Here is a 22,672-nt window from a genome sequence, read left to right as displayed (position 1 = left end):
TTATTAGAGCCGCTTACGTTCTTATTCATATTCCGATCTTTCACACTTTATGTTAATTTACAGTTCATTTCTATTATTAATTGAGCATTTACGTTAATATTGGGGGCATAACTCCCTTCAAAATCCGTATAATTTTACAGATCTTTAAATCACTGATAAAAGGCTGCTTCTTGTTTTACTTTTATCAAGTTCAAATATCTCATTTAAATATCCATCACTAAAAAAATTATATAACATTTTGTTACAGAAAACTAACATTTACTGTTATCATTTATCATTTTCTACAACCATTTCTATCTTTATCATCTTAATAAAAACAACGAAACAAGAATAAAAACTCAGCTTTTATAATAAAAGTTTTTATTATTGGTACAACAGAAAATGTTGACCGGAGACTTCATTCACAATTATTTATTATGTACGTGTGTGGCCATTACATAAAAAACAAACAAAAAAACAACAACTAAACTTTTAATTTGAAAAATTAGTGCAAATATTTTCGGGCTATGCTTTGTTCCTTTAAACTAAAATATACATATATATATATTTCTTAGAGATCGGTTATCTTATTTTAGAGAAGACATTAATAAATAACTTATTGAAACTTGCCTTATTGTTACATCTTACAGAATTCTAAAATATTTTTAATACTGAGTGCCTTATTATTATTTTGATTTGATCAAATTTACATCACAATTAAATATTGTATCTGAGAACTTACTTTCATATTCTAGTAACATTTTACTATTTATAATAGATTTATCCAGCCTTTCTTATATTGTTTCAGATAATAACTTTATTTTACACTTCAGGTTGTAGCTATGGCTTCAGGTTGTACAATAGAATGTTTGTTTTTGAATTTCGCACAAAGCTACTCGAGGGCTAACTGTGCTAGCCGTCTCTAATTTAGCAGTGTAAGACTAGAGGGAAGGCAGCTAGTCATCACCATTCACCGCCAACTCTTGGGCTACTCTTTTACCAACGAATAGTAGGATTGACCGTCACATTATAACGCCCCCACGGCTGAAAGGACGAGCATGTTTGGCGCGACCGGGATGCGAACTCGCGACCCTCAGATTACGAGTCGCACGCCTTAACACGCTTGGTCATGGCGGGCCACAATAGAATGAATCACCTTTTGCTTCCACACGTGTACAGTCTTCTCTCTCTCTCTTAATTTGTTTTTTTCTGTAAGTCTTGCATATCACTTCCATCTGAAATTGTTGATGACTCCTGCTTTTTTTTAAATTATCTCAGTTCAACATTTTACCTGTTAAAAATCTGACGCTCTTAACTTTCTTTTCGTTTTATATAATATATAATAATAATCTTCAATTAAATAATTAAATTAATATACTGTAACAGTGTCTTAGTTTGTTATAGTGTAACTGGAAGGTTTGTTAGGAATTAAGCACAAAGCTATGCAATGGGTTATCTGAACTCTTTCCACGCAACCCGTTTTTTAGCGTTGTACGTCCGCAGACGTAACGCTGTGCCACTGGGGAGAAACTTTTATGGAGATGGGTGTTAGGTTACTGCTTTCCTCAAAGTTTGAGTGTATAATATTTAGAAAAAAGGATTCCTCAATCTTTATATAACTTTGAATAACATTAACCTTCACTAACTATTTATTTCCAAAGAAATATTATGCCAGTCTTAATGACTTGGAAGATAAACAATTAAAGCATTCATTTTGTAGATAAGTGTATCAGTTATGGTAAGTAGAACTCAGTTGTAGGAACACTATCTAGCACCTTGTGTTTCCAAATTGCGCTCTGAACATATGTCTACATACAGTCCCACCACTTAGGCATTTAGCACCTAAACTATATGTTTAGTTGGTTAACGTAGTATAATCTTTGTCGTTGTTTTTCTTATGTAAAATTATGTGAGTTTAAAATAATGTTTTTACGTCATAATAATACACTTTTTACAATTTAGCTTCTAGATTTGTTAGTGACTTATCCAATCCATATAGTGAATTCATGACCTGTATAGAGGCGGGAATTATATAGACAGATATCAAAATAAGAAATAGTATGATGGTAAAAACATATTTTTCTGATATACTACATAATTATTATCATTTCTTTAAATATTACATCACATTTATCTTTCAAAGAACAACTTTTAAGTACAAGCTGACATTTTGCAAGCTTGCTAATAACATAAAACTTGGTTAATTGTTTAATGTTAAGCACAAAGAAACACAATGGGTTAGCTGTGATCTTCTCACCACAGGTAAAGAAACTCGCTTTTTATCTTCGTAAACCTTTGGAGGGATACAGAAGAGAAGGTAAAATAAAATATTTAATATTATAATTTCTTATATATCTGTATATAAACTGATATGTTGCATGTGTAAATAATTTTCTTTTCAGCAAACAATCAAAAATACTAGTAACGTAATCTTGATGTCAAGAGATATTGGATAAATGTTCCAAGTGATATATAAGTTTCAACATTAAAGAAAAAAGTACTGTATTATTACCAACTAATATAAGCTCTGGTTTCTAATCACGTTCCTCCAGCCACATTGTTTTTTAAAAGCATGCGAAAATCAGCTGATGGAGCTATGACCGCCAAATCGCCTTTCGCTCAACCTTCAAGAAAGCCGGAACTTTTCTCACGGTAACTGTCCATTCCCTACCACCTCGTTTTCTTTCTTGACTATCGGTTACAGTAATCAAGTTAAACATACCTTGGACGTCTCCCGAGGCGGCATGTATCAGGAAAAATTTAACAATAGAGAAGTAGAACATAATTAGATTGGCCGAAGTCCCTACATGGCAAGGTCTTTAGTAATTGATGCTCTCGTCGTGTGGGGGCAAACGCCAATAATCTATAAAATAGTTCGAACTTTGTTATTATAGAGACGTCGATAGACATAAAAATCTGTTATATTTTTTATAAGTAAAAATCAAGTCGGAAAACACAAGTAATTTCCCCAAGGCGGTAACAATAAAAGAGATAAACGAAATAAATCTTTCACGTTAAAAATTATTCTAAATGTTATTTTTAATAAGATTCGAGATACCCGAAATCAAAAATGTCTGTATGCCTATAAAAAACAAATAATATTAAGTTACCACAGAATGAATAGTAGGGACTGTTGCTGTTCAAAATCCATTCAGATAAGACAATATCATAATATTGTCGATAATACGATACAGCAACAGGTATGTACAATACTATTAAAATTGAAACAATGAATCAGTATAAAAACAAATGTAACTAAGCCTAAAATAATCCATAATTTATAAATGATAATTATTTTAAAATATTGGAATAAGAAAAATTATGTACAGAGTATAAAATCAGTTTTCACTGTTATCACAGACTATTTATTAAAGGTCTTGTCTATTGTGTAAACAATCTATTTTTGCCTTGACATATCTTAAACACACATAAAAGTAACTGCATAAATATTCTTGACAAGAGACAATACACCTTTACCTTCGATACATTTCGCGTGGTCTGTAAATTTGTGGGTTCATGGTTTGCTTTCCATTTCAGCTGAAAGAGAGACGATAAATTTAATATCCTATTATTCAGATTAATCCAAGAGTTGGCGGTGGGTGCTGTTCAAAATCAGCGACGACTTTGCTTAGACAACCTTGTGTAGTTTAGCGCGAAAATTATAACATTATAAACAAACGAAATAAATGTAATTAGATGTTTTGTCGTTCTGTGAAAATAAACATCAACTGAAACATGATTTCTTAAACTTAGACGATAACACGAGTACGTAGTTTTTGTTGTGAAATATGCGTTAAGAAACAGTGTAGTGAAACTAAAAATAAACGCCATTGTTAGTAAGGATAGGCGGTGCTTAAAGCTTAGTTTTGTTGCTTATTTTCCAGTTCTTTTGTTGTTACCTGACACAGATGTTTCAGGTGTTTTAATTTTGAATAAATGAAAGTATAGCACCTTTCTCAACACAACGTTAAAGTTTTTAAAGCTCTCAAATGACACTTTTAAGAGTTCCTTGCATTTAAGTGTATTTACTTAGAAATAAAAGCATCAATGATTGAAACATGGATCGTGGTATATAACGTAATCTTATAAGATTTTTTTTCATAAAAGTCTAAAGTTTGTAGTTTGGGAAAATTAAAATGGATTATTTTTCTCATACGAAAGACATCGTGCTTTAATATTGTTTTCATTTTTTAATTACGAAGTTCAAAACAAAACTTTTCCCTAGAGTTCTGATACTTTTTTATCTTCAAAGTTATGAAATAGCTAAAATATTACTTCGTTAAAAAATATTATTTAAAAATCAAAAATTAATTAAAAAAAGAGCTTCTGGTAATACTATTTTAACGTAAGATAAACTTTGTCTACATTTAACGTTATGTTACTGAAGATGATTAATCAACCACAGTCAATTATGGATTAAAACAGTCAATGAAAAAAAAAAGACTAAATTTGGAAATTAATATTTTACATTTTTTATCTATTTTGGGTTAACATAAATTGACTTTCATTTCCCAGTAATAAAAAATGCCTTATCTTGAATCTTTTGTTGATTGTTTTTCTAATTTTGAACAATTGTTTTTCGTATTTGGTGAAAACAATAAGAATAACAAGTATGTGTGAGTTTGGTTTGATATAGAATGTATATAAATGACATGTGTTTGTGTGGACTGTGTTTCAAATAACAGTGCTTGATTATAGAGTCTCATTTCTTAGAATATCCCAAACATTCAACAAGATCTTCCGTGTGGCACTGCGTGGATTAACTCCGCCGTGGAGCTCTGACTTTCGAAGATGGCGAGCCAGATTCGAATCAGTACGATACCTCTAAATATTTCTCGCATCTAAACAATGGGTGTGATGCGAGTGTAACACTCAATTCCTTAGCGCAGATAGAAGCTCTCTTTCCTGTAGTGAATAGTTTAAAATGATGGGTGTCTATAAGTAGCTTAACTATAAATATTCTTAAGGCAAATACTATAGAGAGCTTCGCTTCTTAAACACAGTAACGGGTAAACAATACTAGCGCGAAAGTAAAGTGTCTGTCAAGGTTTCTATTCATTTATGTAGTAAAGCACATTACACTAGGAGACCCGTATCTATTAAAATTTCTCATTTTGCCTACAAATCGCTATATCTTATTAAATAATTAAGAAACTTTGCCTGCTTCATCATAAAATTTAAAGTCACCTTAAATCTTTCATTATTAGTCCTTTACGATGTATTCCTCTTTTTATATTTGTTTATGTGTTGTTGTTTGTTTTAGCACAAAGCTACACAATAGACTATCTGCACTCTGTCAGATTATAGCTAAGTTCTAAACTAACAGCTCACACACTGGGATCTCCTCATTTATAAGAAAAATAATTATTTTTACAATTGAAAATCGGTGTATTACATATGACGGATAATAATTACTTTTAGTTTTTAAACAAGCAATAATTTCATACTAAGAGACAGTTATATCATATCTTTAAATATAAGACTATTATTCTTTAAATTAAACTATTTCAGTTTAGCCACGATTTATAGGAATAGACACTGTAGAATTTGCAAGCTATTTATAAGCACTCAACAATAACTTTAAAATCCAGGAACACTGAGCTACAAAAGTATATCTAGGAGATAAGACATCTGTATCATTCAACACTGTAATGTTTCGTAGACAAGGGTATATTACAAATACAGCGTGTAGTTATGGGCAGTGACCAACGACAATAGTGTTAAGAAGACTAAAGCTTTACAGCTATAGTTTCACTACAGAAGCGCCTACCCAAGCTTGACTTTCAGAAAATATGATATTGTCCGTAGAAGACTGTCGCAAATATTTAAACATGTGAGTAAAAAGAATTCGGTAAGCTGCAGGGTGAATATGTTGATGTTTTTGCAAGTTCTATTGGCCACTTTGGTTGAACATCCCACAAAACTACTGAGGACGTGCTTCCTATTAAGAAACCACCACTGATGCTTCTCTAGAACACTCTGAAAGACTATATTGTACAGCCATTGGAAAGAACATCAAAGTTTTATGTACACTTTGGGCAAGTAAAGTCAAATAAAGCGTAAAACTTAAACTTCCATTTGTGTATGTTATACAGTCATTTATAGTTACAACAAAATATTTTACAAAATATCTGACTTGGTTGGTTGGTTGTTGTTTTTTTTCGCGCAAAATTACACGTGGTTTACCTGCGTTAGCCGTCCCTAATTTAGCAGTGTAAGACTAGAGGGAAAAGGTAGCAAGTAATTACCACCCAACATCAACCCCTGGGCTACTGTTTTACCAACGAATAGTGGATTGATTGAAACATTACAATACCCTTACGGCTGAAAGGACGAGCATGTTTGGTGTGTCTGGGATCCGAATCCGCGACCCTCAGATTACGAGTCTTGCGCCGTAACCACCTGGCCATGCCGGACCTGTGACTTGGTAAACGTTTTCAAAGAAAATGATAATCAAAATTTTCTTCTGATTTCATCAAAAGGGTCGTTCATGTGAAAGTTAAATGTTTGTAAAATTCAAACAGAATATGTATATATACATATATATATATTTGATTTGTTCAAAGTATTTTGATTTTTATACATTTCATACTTGTTTATTATATTAGATTAAATACTGTACCTCCTTTGTGTAACGTTCAATAAAAACAATGTTAGCTCTTGAAATTAGTATGAGTCACTTAAACCATAACAGCGTAAAACTCATATCTCTTCAAAAACTAACTTCAAGCATATGTGTTATAATAGCATTGATAGCAGTTATTTTGTAAAACCATTAATTGTTTACGTTAAATAGCTGTGTAGATTATGCCTGGTCAGATATGGCCAAGTGGTTAAGTCGATTGACTTGTAATCTGAAGTTCGCGGGTTTGAATACCCATCGCCCCAAACATGCTCTCCGATTCAATTGAGGGAGCATTATAATGTGATTGTTAATCTCTCTATTCGTTGGTGAAAAAGCAACCCAAGAGTTGGCGGTGGGTGGGGATAACTAGCTACCTTCCCTCCCTCTAGTCTTATACTACTAATTTAGGGACAGATAGTCCTCGTGTAACTTTCCGCGAAATTCAAAAACAAACAGACATAGTGCGTTAAACATAGAATGTATATTAAGTTTACACGACAAAATATTTCGGTTCATTATGTAAATTAGATCGCACAATTTTAATTTAGTTTATAAACCATAAGTATCGATTTAATGCACACATTCTGGATTTTTATATCACATTTTACGTACTGAACTTATCGATATAAAAATACTTTACGACAAAAATATTTTATTTTAAATACGTGTTTGGAATTAAATTTAGATGAACTGCAGATGAATGGATTTTGTGCTATTACAATTTGGCCTCAGTGTTCAGAAAAACAAGTTTATTAGCTCATTTCGATTTAATATTTCAAAACACAGTCGTTAGGTTAAAACTTATTAAACGTATATATCAGTATCTCCTCATAATGTCATTAAGATATGAGCTTCTAAAACTGAAAGTCATTGAAATTAATTATAAGATTTAAGAAAATTGGTGTTTTTTTCTGAGAAACTCACATATCATAAACTGATATTATCCATTAGAAACATACGTACCATAAGGCCATAACATAACTGTTCATAATAAACATGCGTATCACAAGGCCATAAAATAAATGTTCATTATGAACATAGATACCTGAAAGTCATAACATAACTGTACATTAAAAATATACGTACCATAAAGTCATAACTGGTCATTAGAAGTACACGCATCATAAGGTCATAACATAATGTATTATATGTTTACTCTTATTTCCCCTCATGTTTTAGCACAACTAAAATTGTCGTCAAATTACGCTAATTATTGAAAGAATTAAATGTATCAGCTCACCAAAGCTTCAAGTAATCGTTACTGTTCTTCGAAATTATAGCCCTAACACAAAAGATAGTTGTTTATGATAATTTATTACCAGTTGCTTTTAAAGAGCTGTATAGAGATGGTGTAAACACTGTAATGTTTGTGTGTGTTACCAGAGAAAAGCTGACAATGCCAAGATATGATGCAGCAGACTTCTCAACACAGTGAATAGCCTTGGATACTGATGAGTCTCCGCCAGAAACAGGTAAAAATAATCGACAATGTTAATCATGATAAATTATTTTATCCAAAAGGCCAAAGCTTATCCTGTTGTTCACACTTTGGTATAGTTGATAAATGTTAACAAGATAGTAGATATCCTACTTTGGGATATCTGGAGAACTCCAACGGAATAAGGTATTACAACAAGTTGCACGTGGAATTGTGTTACATGTTAAATTTTGTAAGGAATCTTACTTCACTTTATAATTATAAGTATGACTATTTAGCTGAGAGAGCAATAAAAACTGTTAAGGGGATGCATTCAAATGTTGTTATATTAGAGTGGAGCGACTGATTTGATCATCTCCCATATACAATTAGTGCACATATGGCAACAGTGGAGTGGTTGTTCTTCAAACTTGTTGATGTTTGGAAAAGAAGTTGCATTCTTTTGTGGATCAGATGTATGGATCTCCATTTGGTTAAAATATTTCAATAGGAAAATGTATAGTAATTGCTACTGTTCTAACTGACAAAATAAATATGCGTACAACAAGTGGTAAAGTCAACAGAACACCAGAGAAGAGGTCATGATAAGATGTTATGCTCAGTTGTGGCGACTGGACTGTGTATGGCTGTGGTCTTCAGGATCTGGATGGACTGGACAATATTGAATTATATGTTAATGACGCGTCCTTAGAGCTCTGACAGTATCACAATGCTGAGAGATATACATTTAAGGGATCAAATACTGCCAAGAGTGAATCTTATAAAATTAACCTTAACCTGGTTAATAGTGAGAACAAAGTTGGAAGTGATGTTCTGATTACGTATGAAGCATCAGGTGATGGACAACTGATAGATAAACTGTTCAAAATAACTGCCACTATTACCTCCATCACCCTCCAATATAATATGTCTAGAAATTAGTAGCTAAAAAAAATGCCTTTACAACTAGTTTCCAACGAAAGAGTCAAACTTATAAAAACATCATGCAACAAGATGTGAGCCCACTGCGTGGTGTAGACCATGAACACAAGATGTCGAGGCATATTTTTGATCAGTTGTTCGATATATCGCGGAAATGTTCCAAAAATAACCACCAAAAATCTACAGAGGATCCAAAATCATATCAGATTCGTGTTAGAATGGGAAAGGCTGGAGCAAAAGCGGCATTCACTTCTAAAATGTTTGCCAATATGGCCATTCTCTATACAAATATGACTCAGGCAAATTCAGCCGAAAACGAGGGTTAGAAAACAAGAGATCTCAGTGATCTAAGTTGCATTTGTCACCACCAAAATAATTTGTTTGTCGAATTTCGCATAAAGCTACTCGAGGGCCATCTGCATAAGCCGTCTTTAGCGATTTCTTAGAGGGAAGGCAACTAATTAACACCATCAACCGCCAAATTCTGGAATACTTTTTCTCAACGAAAAGTTGAACTGTCCATCACTTTATAACGCCTCAAAAGCTATAAATACACGTATATTCCATGAAAAGATTCGAATCAGCGACTGGCAAATTGTGATTTGAGTGCTATAACCATTAGGTCTTACCAGGCCAAAATTGAATATTGAAGAGAGGCTGAGTAGATGGACAGATGACCATATAATTATATCTATTTACTTTTCTGTTTTGTGTTTTTTTTTTTTGTTTAAGTTTAGAATGTGTTAACGCCTTTGAGTATTTTCTAGGAAGATATTTTTATGTTTTGTGTTTTTGTTTAAGTTTAGAATGTGTTAATGCCTTTGGGTATTTTCTAGGAAGATATTTGGCAGTATGAAGGGGTATTTTTCAGTCAGATATATGCTACAGAGACTTAACTTTTTAAATTCATATCCAAGTTTACATTCATTGATTATTCATGTAAGCTACAGAGAAATTTGTTATTTTTTACCTGTTTATAACTATTACTTTCTCGCCCTTTCAGCAGTAGGAGCGTTCTAAATTTACGGTCAATATCACTATTCGTTGGTAAAGGAGTAGACCAAGAGTTGGCGGTGAGTGATGATAACTAACCGCCTTCCTTCTTGTCTTACACTGCTAAATTAGGGACGGATAGCGTAGATAGCCATCGTGTAGCTTTGTGCGAAATTCAAAATCAAACAAACTATTACTTTTATGATTACGGTTGATTTTTTGTCCAGAAAGAGACTTTCAAAAGAGATCATATTTCAAGATTCGTTTAACACCATTTAAGATACCGTCCTTGACTTTTTCTAAGAAATAAAGCAAACCGGTAATTTCTCACCTAATGCACTTTTTAATAATGGCACTCTCTTCATCCAAAACTCTCGATATTTAAGCCACAATTTGTTGTGAAAATTCCCACTTTCTTCGATTTTGGTGTACTTCTCAAGAAAAGAGAGATTGTTTGTTTGGTTTTGGAATTTCTCGCAAAGGTACACGAAAGCTATCTGCGCTAGCCGTCTCTAATTTAGCCCTCATTATAACGCCCTCACGGCTGGAAGGGCGAGTATATTTGGTTCGACAGGGATTCGAATCCGCAACCCTTAGATTACGAGCCGAATACCTTAACCCACCTGGCCATGCCGGGCCAAAAGAGAGGTAATGCAAGGGCTTTATGAGGAATTTTTCTTTCAACACTATTCAATCCAGAAAGTTATTACATGCGCATGTACCAATATAGGCACCTGCATGTACAGCCTACATGCACGTATTAATAAGATGTTTGTAGATGAGGTAAGAGATTGTGTTATAGATAATCAAATTAATACGTTCTGTTTATTTCGAATTTCGAGCAAAACTGCATAAGGACTATCTGCGCTAGCCCTCCTTAATTTAGCAGTGAAAGACAGCTAGTCATTACCTCTCACTACAAACTCTTAAGCTACTCTTCTATCAACAAATTTGAATTGACCATCATACTATAGCACTCCCTCGACTGAAAGGGCAAGCATGTTTGGTGGGGGTGGGGATATGAATATCCGACCCTCAGATTACGAGTCAAACGCCCTAATCACCTGGCCATGCCGGTTCTGATTAGTACGGTGGTTAATAGATGTCTTTTTCTTAATTACGGAAAGTAAATTAATAAAGTGGTTGTACTCGTAACCGTTTTGTGCTCTTTGATAAGCTTTTAAGTTAATATGGGTATATTCACGAAATTTATCAGATTATCAGTAAACATTACAATACTTTCATACGCAAATTATCAGATGTTTTTCATGCCATTTTTGCATTTTGAACAGGCAATATGCAAAGTAATTTATTTTAAGATTAAAAATATTTTTATGCATCAGAAAGTTTTGAAATTTCACATGCGAAATCCATATAATGTTCAGATAGTTATCGAAATTTTCTTAAGGTATAAATTTATATTTTATCGATTATTTTCACTAATCAATATCTATATGGGTTTGGTATATTTGACGTAACCACCATAGAAAAGTAGAAAATAAATCTAAGTTATGCCTTTTTCGTTATAGTATGACAACAAATTATAATACAAAAACATAAGTGTTTAGACTAAATAGTTTAAATCTCATGACAATATACATTTATACATATATATATATATTGACCTTCTAGGTGTGCCTTGCTAGCAATACAGAATTTACAATAATATGACGCGCATGCACTCGTGTTTCCAATTTAAAGCTGAAATGTATTCTTTACAAAGCAAACTTGTTGCGACTTGTTTTAGTAAACTAGTATTTTGTAAATTACAGTCACATTTCAATTATTATGCATTATATATGTAAATAGATTATAACTATTTACAAAAAAGGTCTCGAACTTATTTTTCTTAAAATATAGAACAGTAAATTTAAGAAGTAAAGCAAAAAAAAATATCTTTTTCTAGTTACGATCTTTATACTCGGTTACAACTTCTTCTAAGAAATTTCGCATGTGAAGAACGTGAAATGAAATAATTTTTAAGTTTTATTTATACATTTTAACAACCAATAAATCATGAATTACTGTACTGATATATATGGAAATCAACTATAATTTCTCAACTTTATTAACTAAGATATATTTTAGTAAAAAATATGAAATTTCGAACAAGCTAAAGACTCGAGTTATCAGCACGAAGATTTGTCTCAAAAGAAAAACAGGATACCTTTATATTAGAAAATGGCTGATAAAATCACTACGCTTTCGATTGGTTACTCACATGTCATATATAGAAGTGTATACAAGGAACTGTTTCCAAAAATGGAAAGAGGTGAGCAGGGTCACTTGTTTGATTCAGTACATTAGTGATATCGCAGCAAATTGAAAATACAGGATGTTCATAGTTTATGTTCTTGTTTCTTGGCATCGGTAACTTGTGTTCCCAATTTGTACAAAACTATGGACTTTATATTTTGATATCACAAACATCTAATTTGAACCAGTCTGAATTTAACATATCATGTAAAACACAAAAGTTGATGTTTAGATTTGTTTTAAATATTTATTTTTAAATTAAGAAATTGAATAATGTATAATACTAAAACCTGAATTATAATCTACAGTTTTATGCCAAGGTTAATGACATTAATTCGTAAAATAGTAGTTCAATAAAACTTTGAATGTAAGTAAACATGGCCTGTGACCTGTGAATCGTCTGGAAAGGGTTAAAGGAAAGTTTGACTTGATTTTCTTCCAGATTTTCATAATTATATTTTCCAATAGTATTTTCACTTGTGAAGAGATAGAAGCCAAGAATTAGCAACTGTAAATGAAAATATTGTTTAAAAAATCTATGTTTAACTTACAACTTCATTAACGAATTAGTTACAGCAAATTTCAACAAGTGCATTAGAAACTATTCTCAAAAGGGTAAAAATTATTTTTTGACAAACAAAAATCCTTATGATACTTTGATTTTAGTAAGCAATTAATTTTGTCATATATATACAGTCAACAAGTCTGCTACTTTGTCAGTTTATAACAATGTCTATCATTCGCAAGAAAAATTAACCAGATATAGATTTAAAGAACCACTTTCCTGGCAAAATATGAATTAACAGTTCTCTGAACACTACTTCAAAATAACCCATTTCCTATATACTACAAGCTGGTTGTTAACAAAGTGATTTTTGTATTAAACTGATCAGAGCTGTGATACTGTGGATTCCGAGCTTTAAAAGTAGAGGAATCTTGTGATCACGAAGTGCTGCATTTTATACTGTAGTGAACTCTGAATCATTATGGTTAAAGGCTGTATTGTTGATCTAGGGCTAATATGTTTGTAAACATGAAGTGCGAATGCCTGTATGAAATCTGCATTATTGGCAATACTCCGTACGTATGAGAAAAATTATGTTTGATTTGGATTTAACTTGCATGTACGGATTACTTTCATAAAATTTATTATTTTAACTTTATGACCGACTTTTCGTAATACGTATGTTCTGTGTATTTTACAAGTAGGCGCACTAATACTTTTGATTATTGTAAATAAGAGTACAATAGCTACTCCTCGACTTTTTATATCAAGTTAAATTAATACTTTATAGCGTAATGTCTTCAGAAATGTTAAAATTTCCAAGTAAAAAGGCCTGGCGTGGCCAAGCGTGTAAGGCGTGCGACTAGTAATCCGAAGGTCGCGGGTTCGCGCCCGCGTCGTGCTAAACATGCTCGCCCTCCCAGCCGTGGGGGCGTATAATGTGACGGTCAATCTCACTATTCGTTGGTAAAAGAGTAGCCCAAGAGTTGGCGGTGGGTGGTGATGACTAGCTGCCTTCCCTCTAGTCTTACACTGCTAAATTAGGGACGGCTAGCACAGATAGCCCTCGAGTAGCTTTGTGCGAAATTCCAAAAAACAAACAAACAAACAAACAATCCAAGCAAAAGGGTTTCGTTTCGTTTACATGTTATATACCTAATGTTTGTTATAGAGCAATTCACTTCTTCCCTTAACTGTTTCATTATAAACCTGTATGCACTTACAATTTTAATAAAGTTTATGAAATTTTAAAGCTCTATGGATGTTTTTGTGTTAAAACAGAGACCAGTGTGTTATGTAGCTTCTAACCGAGCATTATGAGTAAAATTATTCTTACATGGCATAATGAAAATCTTTCTTGATTTTTGCAGTTTGTCTGAGAGTTGCATGTTTCAAATTGCTACTATCATAAATGGTAATTTCTCCCAAGACACCCAGCGAAGGTGTTGATCAAAGTCTGAGAACCCAGCTCACTTTTAGATTATTTTATTCGATTATGTTTACTGAGAATAGCACCTGTTAGCTTGTTTGTGCTGTATTATCAATTAGCTGTGATGCGAATCTATCTTAGACTTTTCCTTCTGTTGAGTTGTGTGGTTACTTACATTCCATTGTTGTTTTCGGTATGACCTTATGTGCTTGTTTGAGATACGTTATTTGATTTAAAAATAGTTCAATGAGGCTCTATATGTCGTCTGATATCCCGAGACAAGTGTCTGATATTACAGATCTTGGTTTTAAGCTTTAATTTGTTTTAAAGTAAGGTCAAACAGAGGACCACATGAAGTAAATGAGAGGATGTTTTCCACTTTCTCAGGCCTCGCATGGCCTCGTGTTTCGGACATTTGACTCACAATCTACAAATGTTTGAACCAACCTTTTAGCCATAGATGGGTTATAATGTGATAGCTAATAATATTATTCGTGAATAGGAGTAGCCAAAGAACTGATGGTGTTGACTGGCTTCCTTCTCTCTAGTTTGTTAGTCTCTCACTTTCAAAATAGGAATGGCTAGAGCAGTTAGCCCTCGAGTAGCTTTGTGAGAATAGACACTTTCTCACAAATAGTACTTAATATTCTTGTCATGTTGTTTGTATTTATACACATAACTGTATCTCTACAAGTTTTCGTTACATCTTAATTATAGATTTACTCATACGAACTACCATACCAATGACTGACTTGCTAACAGTATTCGTAGCTTTAAGTCAGGGAGAACTGCTTGACTGTTTTCTCAATGTCTCCTGAGTAATCATTGAAGACACCAACCTTTTGATCTCTATCTTTCCTTAATTATAAATAGATAAAACAGCAGTAGAACATGTTTTACCGTATTGGGTTTCCTAGATTACTGTGTCCGATTAGTTTTACATTTATGTTGTTTTAATTTAGGCTGTATTGTGAGTTATTTGTGAATACGCTATTCTACCACTTTTAGTGCACTTACATTTAATTAAGAAGCCAGTTTTGTTTTATCTCTAAAATATTATAGTTATGTTTTCTCGAATGAAATTCTCCTGTCAGTTGTATAAGTTATTCACATGTAAAGTTTATTAAAGTATTTTGATGCTAACCCGTTATTGTTTCAAAGTTCTTTTCTCATCTATGCAGTAATATTAAGTCAACACTTAAGTACCTTGTTCTGATAATCATATTTCATTGTGTATTTCACCATTATGCTAAATATCCATACAACAGCCGCAATAAAGAATTTGTTTTATTAACTGTTGTACACTTCGTATTATTTTGTTTGACCGGCTCATACCTTGGGTATTGACAACTAGTTACCCGATAAATACTAACCTACATGACGAAACTCTTCTTTTTTCATAAACTTACCATAAGATCTTTAATATAAAAATCAACATTTTACAGATCAATGGCCACATCAGCCTTCTTCATGAGAGAACATTTGTTTCTGTCTTCTTCAATTTTAGAAGGATTGTGACACAACATGGCGGTATGGAATTCTGTGGGACCTCCATTCATTTAGATTCCATGGATTCCTGTACATGAGGGGACATAGGATCTGTACTTTCAGTTTACCTCCTCTGGGATCTAAACGTCAATCTATGTGTCTATTGTACGTGGCGACCCGTAAAGGGGAGGAGAGGGTCCTGGTTGTGTGATATTTGCGATACAACACAATAACCTTGAATTCATGTAGACGGGCGGCATTGAGGTGCTACACCCCAACCCCATTCTCAACAGGTGTTGTAAACATTTTGTCTGATACAAGTGTTGGGTATAATGCTCACGAACCCCTAGCTTTGCTGCAATGTCCTTGTTTAGCGTTGCAGTGCAGCACCTTGTAAAATTCCATAGTGGTTGGGGTCAGTAGGTCGAATCTCTCTCCCTGTATTATGTATTATTCAAATCCTAATGATATAAAATAAAAAACAAACTTATAGGTAAGTGACCAGGTACAGAAAACTCTGAACAGCAGTATCCACCTTATTCTGCACCTGTACCTCGTTTTTTCATAATATATTCTTTGTAAGACAAACATTTAGGACAAATCTCCTTTTTTATTCAGAATGGATTAGAAGGGCTTTCTGGCTCTCTAAAGTCAGCAAGAAATGCGCCCTCCCAGTGGCCAAGCGGTATGCCTTTGGATTCACACCACTATAAAATGGGGTTTGATAAGCATGGTGGGCAAAGCACACAAAGCCCGTTTAGCTTTATGCTTAATTCCAAACAATCAGCCAGTCAAGAGAATATGCTATGGACATACCTACTGAGGTTACCCCTCATGCTACTTTCAATTCCTCCGGAAGAGCGATCGTTGAGAGGGATTTTAAGAACATCCCTGGGTCGGAGATCCTCACTGATTTCTTCACCCACGGCATGTGCTCAGTGGTTCCCCTCATAAGGATGGAATTATGCTGCCTATCAATGTTTTTATCTTGACGTTTTCATTGCCACATTATCCTGTCTTTGTCAGGGAAGATTATCTCAACTTTAGGGTACAGCTTTATATTCCTCGACATCTTCGGCGTTTCTAAATTAAGCGGTTCGGACATTAAAAGACATATCGTCATGGGTCTTTGATATGTGTTCGTTGTGGTGTCAAACACCAAGTTGCCTATGAGTATAACAGGACCCTCACTGCGTCAAATATAGTGGGTTCTACCCCTCTTAATTTCGTTCTTACCGTAAGTTGGTGAAGGAAAAAGAGATATAGTGTTTACAAACCGTTAAAACTTTTCTTATCGAGAGGTTTAAAGGTTGTTATCCACTACTCTATCTCGGACATCTGCTACTGCACCATTTTTCACTACTACAGTTGGTGTGATTTCTGTGCCTCTCTCAGAAGTTTCTCGAATTATGTGAAGAGTCTTTAAATCTTAATAGATAATCGAGTTGACAAGTCAATGTCTACTTCTGTCTCTGTCCCCACCATTTCTTCCTGTGACTTCTCTGGACCACTTCCTTCAGCCCCAACTTTTGTTGTATGCTCGAGTTTATCCTTTTCGGCTCCGAGATGACGAACGAGTATTTGTTCACGCTCTCAGTTGCTTAAGACTATGACTTCTAACAGGGACCTGCACACTCGACCAAGAACAAGATCCATGGAGTTCGACAGATCTCCTTCTAATAAAGAAAAACATCACAGTTGTAAACAGAAGGATTCTCTGCTAAGTTCTCCTCCACCGAAATAAAACCAGCTGTTTTGGTACAGTGGAACTGTTGAGGTTTCCACTCTAATCTGGATGACATTGAGGCTTTGACTGATTCCTGTCATCCTGTGTGTTTTTTCTTTGAGCCGTTTTTTTATACTGGAATGACAGTTGTGTGAAAGAGAGTGCAAGCAGATGTGTGGCACTGCTGGTCGACTTAAACATGCCCACCTTTTCAGACCTTTATGCTCTCGTAAAACAGTTGCTGTCTCCTTTTGTAATCACGGAAGACTTTAATAGACACAGTCCCTTCTTATATTAGTGCTGATATTAATAGGACGGATCGTTTCATGGAGCATATGCTCTCGGATCACGACCTTTCTCTCTTTAATACTGGTTCCTTTACTTATTTTTATGCACTTAGTCAATCTTTTACTGCTATTAATCTATCTGTCTATTCTCTTTCAGTTTATACTCTTTCTCTTGGAGGGTTGAGAGTGATCTACGGGGCAGTGACCATTTTTCTATAGTTTTGAGTGAAATTGACCATGCTTGATCCCATCCAACCAGTGTGCCACAGTGGTTGGACCTGGTTGACAGGCCCTCTTTCACAATTCTCTCAAAAAAAGATTCTACTATCGTTAGTCTATCATTTATTAATGAATGCATGAAAGCGGTATATGATTGTATTGTTCGAGTAGCTGTTCATTCTATATCTAAAACATCGACATGTTTACCACAGTATCTTCGTCCATAGTGGTCTTCAAGCTGTTAATACGCAAAGAAGGCTCAGAAACAGGTCTGGAATATCTTTTGCAGATATACAACTTTATCAAACTGCATTGCTTTCCAACAGGTCTGCACCTATTCTCAGCAGGCTAAACGTAAAAGCTAAAAGAAATCTTGGAGTTAGTTCACAACTAGCATCTCTTCTAACACCAGTTCCAAAGTTACATGGGAAATATTCAAAACTACCAACGGGGTATTATTCCCATGCCTTTTCTTTTTTGCACTCCAATAGCCAGGAAGTTACTGATGTACAGAGCATCGCTGATACTCTTGGAGATAACTTCACTTATCTTTCCAGCACTTTTGTTTCTTCCCCTGCTTTCTTGACAACCACATCTCGATCAGGATTGATTATCTCTGCAACTATAATCGCCTCTTCACACTGGTGGAACTCAAGCTCACTCTTTATTGATCTCGCATCACTTTGATCGGACCTGATGATGTTCACTATGAAATACTGCGTCATCTCTCTTCTGCCTCGCTTGCTATTCTTCTGGTTCTTTTAAACCATATCTTGGAGGAGAAGCATTTTCTTGATACTTGGTGCAAGAATACTGTCCTTTCTCTAAACCTTGGAAGTATCTCAGGATTCCTCTAAGTATTATCCAACTGCTTTGACTAGTTGTCCCTGTAAAATCATAAAGAAAGTAGTTAATACTCGTCTTGTTTGTTCCTTGAACCAAACAACCTCCTTTCGCCCACCCTGTGTTGGTTCTTTCAACAGATTTCCACAATGGACCATCTAATTCGATTTGAAACGTCGATCAGAGAAGCCTTATTCATAAGAGAACATTTGTTTTTGTCTTCTTCAATTTCAGAAGGCTTGTGACACAACATGGCGGTATGGAATTCTGTGGGACCTCCATTCATTTAGATTCCATGGCTATTTTCCCATTTTTATTCGAAATGTTTTACTCGACAGACAATTCCAAGTCTATGTGGCTTTAACTCTTTCTTATTTTATCACACAGGAACTTGGAGTTCCTCAGGGCTGTGTTTTTTGTCACACTTTTTAGAATCAAAATCATTGTTATAATTATATAACTTTCTCCTACTGTTGCAAATCGGCTGTATGTCTACAACTTCTACATTTCATGTCAGCCGAAGAGTATGAGATTCCTTGAAGGGCAGCATTAGACTATTCTCAATCGCTTGTCAAAACTGAACACGGCAAACAGTTTTAGTTTTTAGTTTTTTACAAAACCGCTTGCAAACATTTTTGCCGTCAATACGATATATACCGTCATCCCGAGCTCCATCTTGGTGATAATGTTTTTTCCAGTGTGCCATGATGTAAAGTTTTTGGGGACTATATTTGACCATAATTTGACTTTAATTCCTCACATTAAACAGATATATGTCAAATGTATAAGGGTACTGAATATACTCAGTATCCTTTCTTCCACCTCTTGGGTAGTGGATCGATGTTCTATGCTCAAGATCTATAGTGGTCTTATTCAATCCAAAATAGACTATGGGTCTATGGTCTATGGTTCTGCCAGGGCCCCGGCCTTGAAGATGCTGGTCCCATTCACAACTTGAACCTTTGACTCTCACGGGGAGTTTGCACTTCTCCAATCTAGAGTTTGCACACTAGGTCCAACGAATCTCCTCTTCACTTCTACCATTTGTAATTTTATTTGCAGTATGCTTCTAAACTCCAGTCTTTACTATAGCACCTCACTTGGGATGTGTTTTCCCTCTTCAGTGAGGTATGCTCTTTCAGAATAGATGGTCTAACATTCTTACTTTTGGTCTTTGGCTCCAAGCATAACTGGCTGAATTGGATCTGTCATTGGATGGCGTTGTTATCTTCACTATCAGCCCATCCCGCCATGGCTTATTAACATACCCCACCTGTGACCTTTTTTTAGTCATATGAGGAAGGCGAATACTCCTAATTGAAGTACCGTCTTCTATTTGCTGAACATCTTTTTCACCTTTTATGTTTTGACCAGTTGTTTGGCGCAGATAACCTGATTTCTTTGCGCCAAAAATACCATACAACCAAATAGACCAATGGCTCAAATCTACGATGAAGCTGCATCAGTGGATTTGACAAGCATATGGTCGAATGTAATCGATACGATCCTGGTTATTTAATGATCCTTTTAGTAACATCAGCTATTGAATTTGAGATGTGAATGAAAATTTGTGAATATTTGGCCTGCCTGAGTTTTTAAGAGTTAAATTTTTGTTTGTTATGTTTTTAGTTCGATGATTTGCTTTCATAATCACCAACTTCCCCTTTTTGGGATGAGGAACTGCTCCAGGCTGACTTAAATTACAGTTTGGAGCACAATGCTATCTAGAACACTCTGATCCGCGAGTTTTTCCATCTACATGGATAATATTGAATACTTGGTTCCTTTTGTGGGTCGAAATGGTTTAATAACCTGTTACTCTGACCTCATCCATAAATACCTGTGATAATAATGCACTGTTTAATGAATTGGGTTTTTCCATGAATCAAATAAATATTTAGGCACTAAATATGTTTATCATAATCGTATGGATTGCATTTACGACAAACATTTACTACAGTACTCGTAAATCATTCTTATAACATGCAATAAATTATCTGTAATTTTGAAATTTGTTTAAACCTTAATACTGGTGTCTTTTTTTTTTCCACATTGCCCAAAAATCATCCACAATATCTATAAGGTCATATTCTCTCTCTGTTTTTGGTCATATATTTAAAAACTAAAAAATTGCACCAGTACACTGATAGGATACGGAGCATTTTCAAACCAGACAAACTCTTTCACAGTGGCACGGTAGTGTGTTTGCGTATTCATAACCCTAGAAATTGGGTTTTGACGCTTGTTACGGCTAAGCACAGATAGCCCATTGTGTAACTTCGTGTTGTGTAACAACAACTAAACAGATTACGTTATTCACTACTTGTTTGATGACGCTATAGCCTCACACTAGTGTGCTCACACTGAGACTAAAAACGTCCAAATACTGAAGTCCGATGGATTTGAACTTGCACACTACAGCAGTTTTGCTTTACTATTACAACTCTAAGAATCGATTAAACGTATATGCTAGGAGACAACAAAAATCAATTGTGCAACAAACAATATTTAAAAAATATATAGCCGTTTTCATCCTTAATTTTATCCGGATGTATAAATAAGAATAATTCAGATCACAAATATCTATTTTTCTTTTCAAACTATCATTGTCCATTAAAAATGGCATGACTTCTAAAGAAACTGGAAATAAAAATATTGCTCTTCTTACACCTTAACTCTAGCTTATTTAAAAGCTCACATTGCAAATAAGTTGAGAAAAAAAACCTCTTGAACAATATACCCTTTTTAAGAACTTATAATAGCTCACAAGTATATTGAATACCATAAACCAGCTGGTACCTACTTTTTGACGTAATTATACAATCAAATAAAATTACTAGATAATTTTAAGTTTACAAAAGCAACGTCCGTCTCTACATCGTAGTGGAACAAATCGCTAACCACGACTTACCAGAGCTTCTAGAAGTAACTCAGACGTTATTTTCCTTGTTGTTTTTTTTTAGAGTGTAGTTCAACTCTCAATTCTCTCGGCCATATCTCATAATTCATGTTAAGTAACGTGTATCATGATGGCTCTAGAAATCGCTAAGGAATGTTACATGTAAATATAAGTTTTGCTAATCCATTTTTAGTTCCACAAGACAACATCAATTGGTCAACTCGTAAATTGTTCCTCTGTGTATCGGGTAATGATTTGCTGTTCCATCACGTCTGCGCCTGTGCAGTTGCTACTGGAAACCGTAGTCACGTGATTTAATAATTTAACAAGTCTGAGTAAAAAAAAAGTTTCAAAATAGTCAACAAATGTTCGGTTTTATCGAACTTCCGGAAAGTTTTTATATGTTAATTAAAGCAACTGGCAACATAAAAGATTCACACTTCATTTAATAAAATTTATTATTAGATTTTACACACCCTAAGAGGAAAAGCGCAAGCTACCATGAATAACGATTTCTTATAAGTGTGAGACCATGTTTCAGCGAATCAAAGCAACATCTGACGACGCTTCATCGATCACAAGAACAGCAGCGCTGCCAAATGCTTGTCAGAAAGAGAATTTATCGATGGAGCTGCTATTGAACTTAGTCCATGATCAGTTTGAACTCAACTACAAAAAAAGATTCAAATTTACCAAAATAATACAGTAATAACAATTAACAATAAGCCACAATAAATACTAAAGAAGAAAGCATCAGACCAATATTTGCAATCTTTGCTCATTGCCGCTAAAGTTTGGATACTACGAGAAAGTCTCTAAGTTTTGTCGTTTTTCAATATGCAGCTTTCAAGTGTTTATGCTGTAGAAAAATTTCTAGTACTTATGAGGCTTTTGTCATAGAAACTATAAAGATAATGAAACATGAGGCTTTCACTTATGTTCATTGCATAAGTTGAAGTTTTTTGATGTATTTCTAACGGTACTTCGCATCGTAGTGGACACAAAAGAACTCTACTGTTTTCTTTTATGTGTAATTCAAACAAAATCCCGAAAACTTATATCTG

At 34.3% G+C, this 22,672-nt stretch overlaps 1 long non-coding RNA gene across 1 annotated transcript; it reads right to left on the bottom strand.

Annotated features, from left to right (window-relative positions):
• Positions 1–851: 851 nt before the first annotated feature.
• Positions 852–21,851, bottom strand: LOC143232681 (uncharacterized). Its single transcript, XR_013017659.1, has 2 exons — positions 21,621–21,851; positions 852–2,842 (listed from the first exon to the last, which is right to left on the bottom strand). It is a non-coding gene; the product is annotated as an uncharacterized LOC143232681 (long non-coding RNA).
• Between the last annotated feature and the right edge of the window lie 821 nt (positions 21,852–22,672).

The sequence above is a fragment of the Tachypleus tridentatus genome, chromosome 11, assembly GCF_004210375.1.
Source record: "Tachypleus tridentatus isolate NWPU-2018 chromosome 11, ASM421037v1, whole genome shotgun sequence".
Classification (NCBI taxonomy): domain Eukaryota; kingdom Metazoa; phylum Arthropoda; class Merostomata; order Xiphosura; family Limulidae; genus Tachypleus; species Tachypleus tridentatus.
The sequence above is the reverse complement of the archived record's forward strand: the minus strand, read 5'-3'. Positions and strand labels throughout refer to the sequence as shown.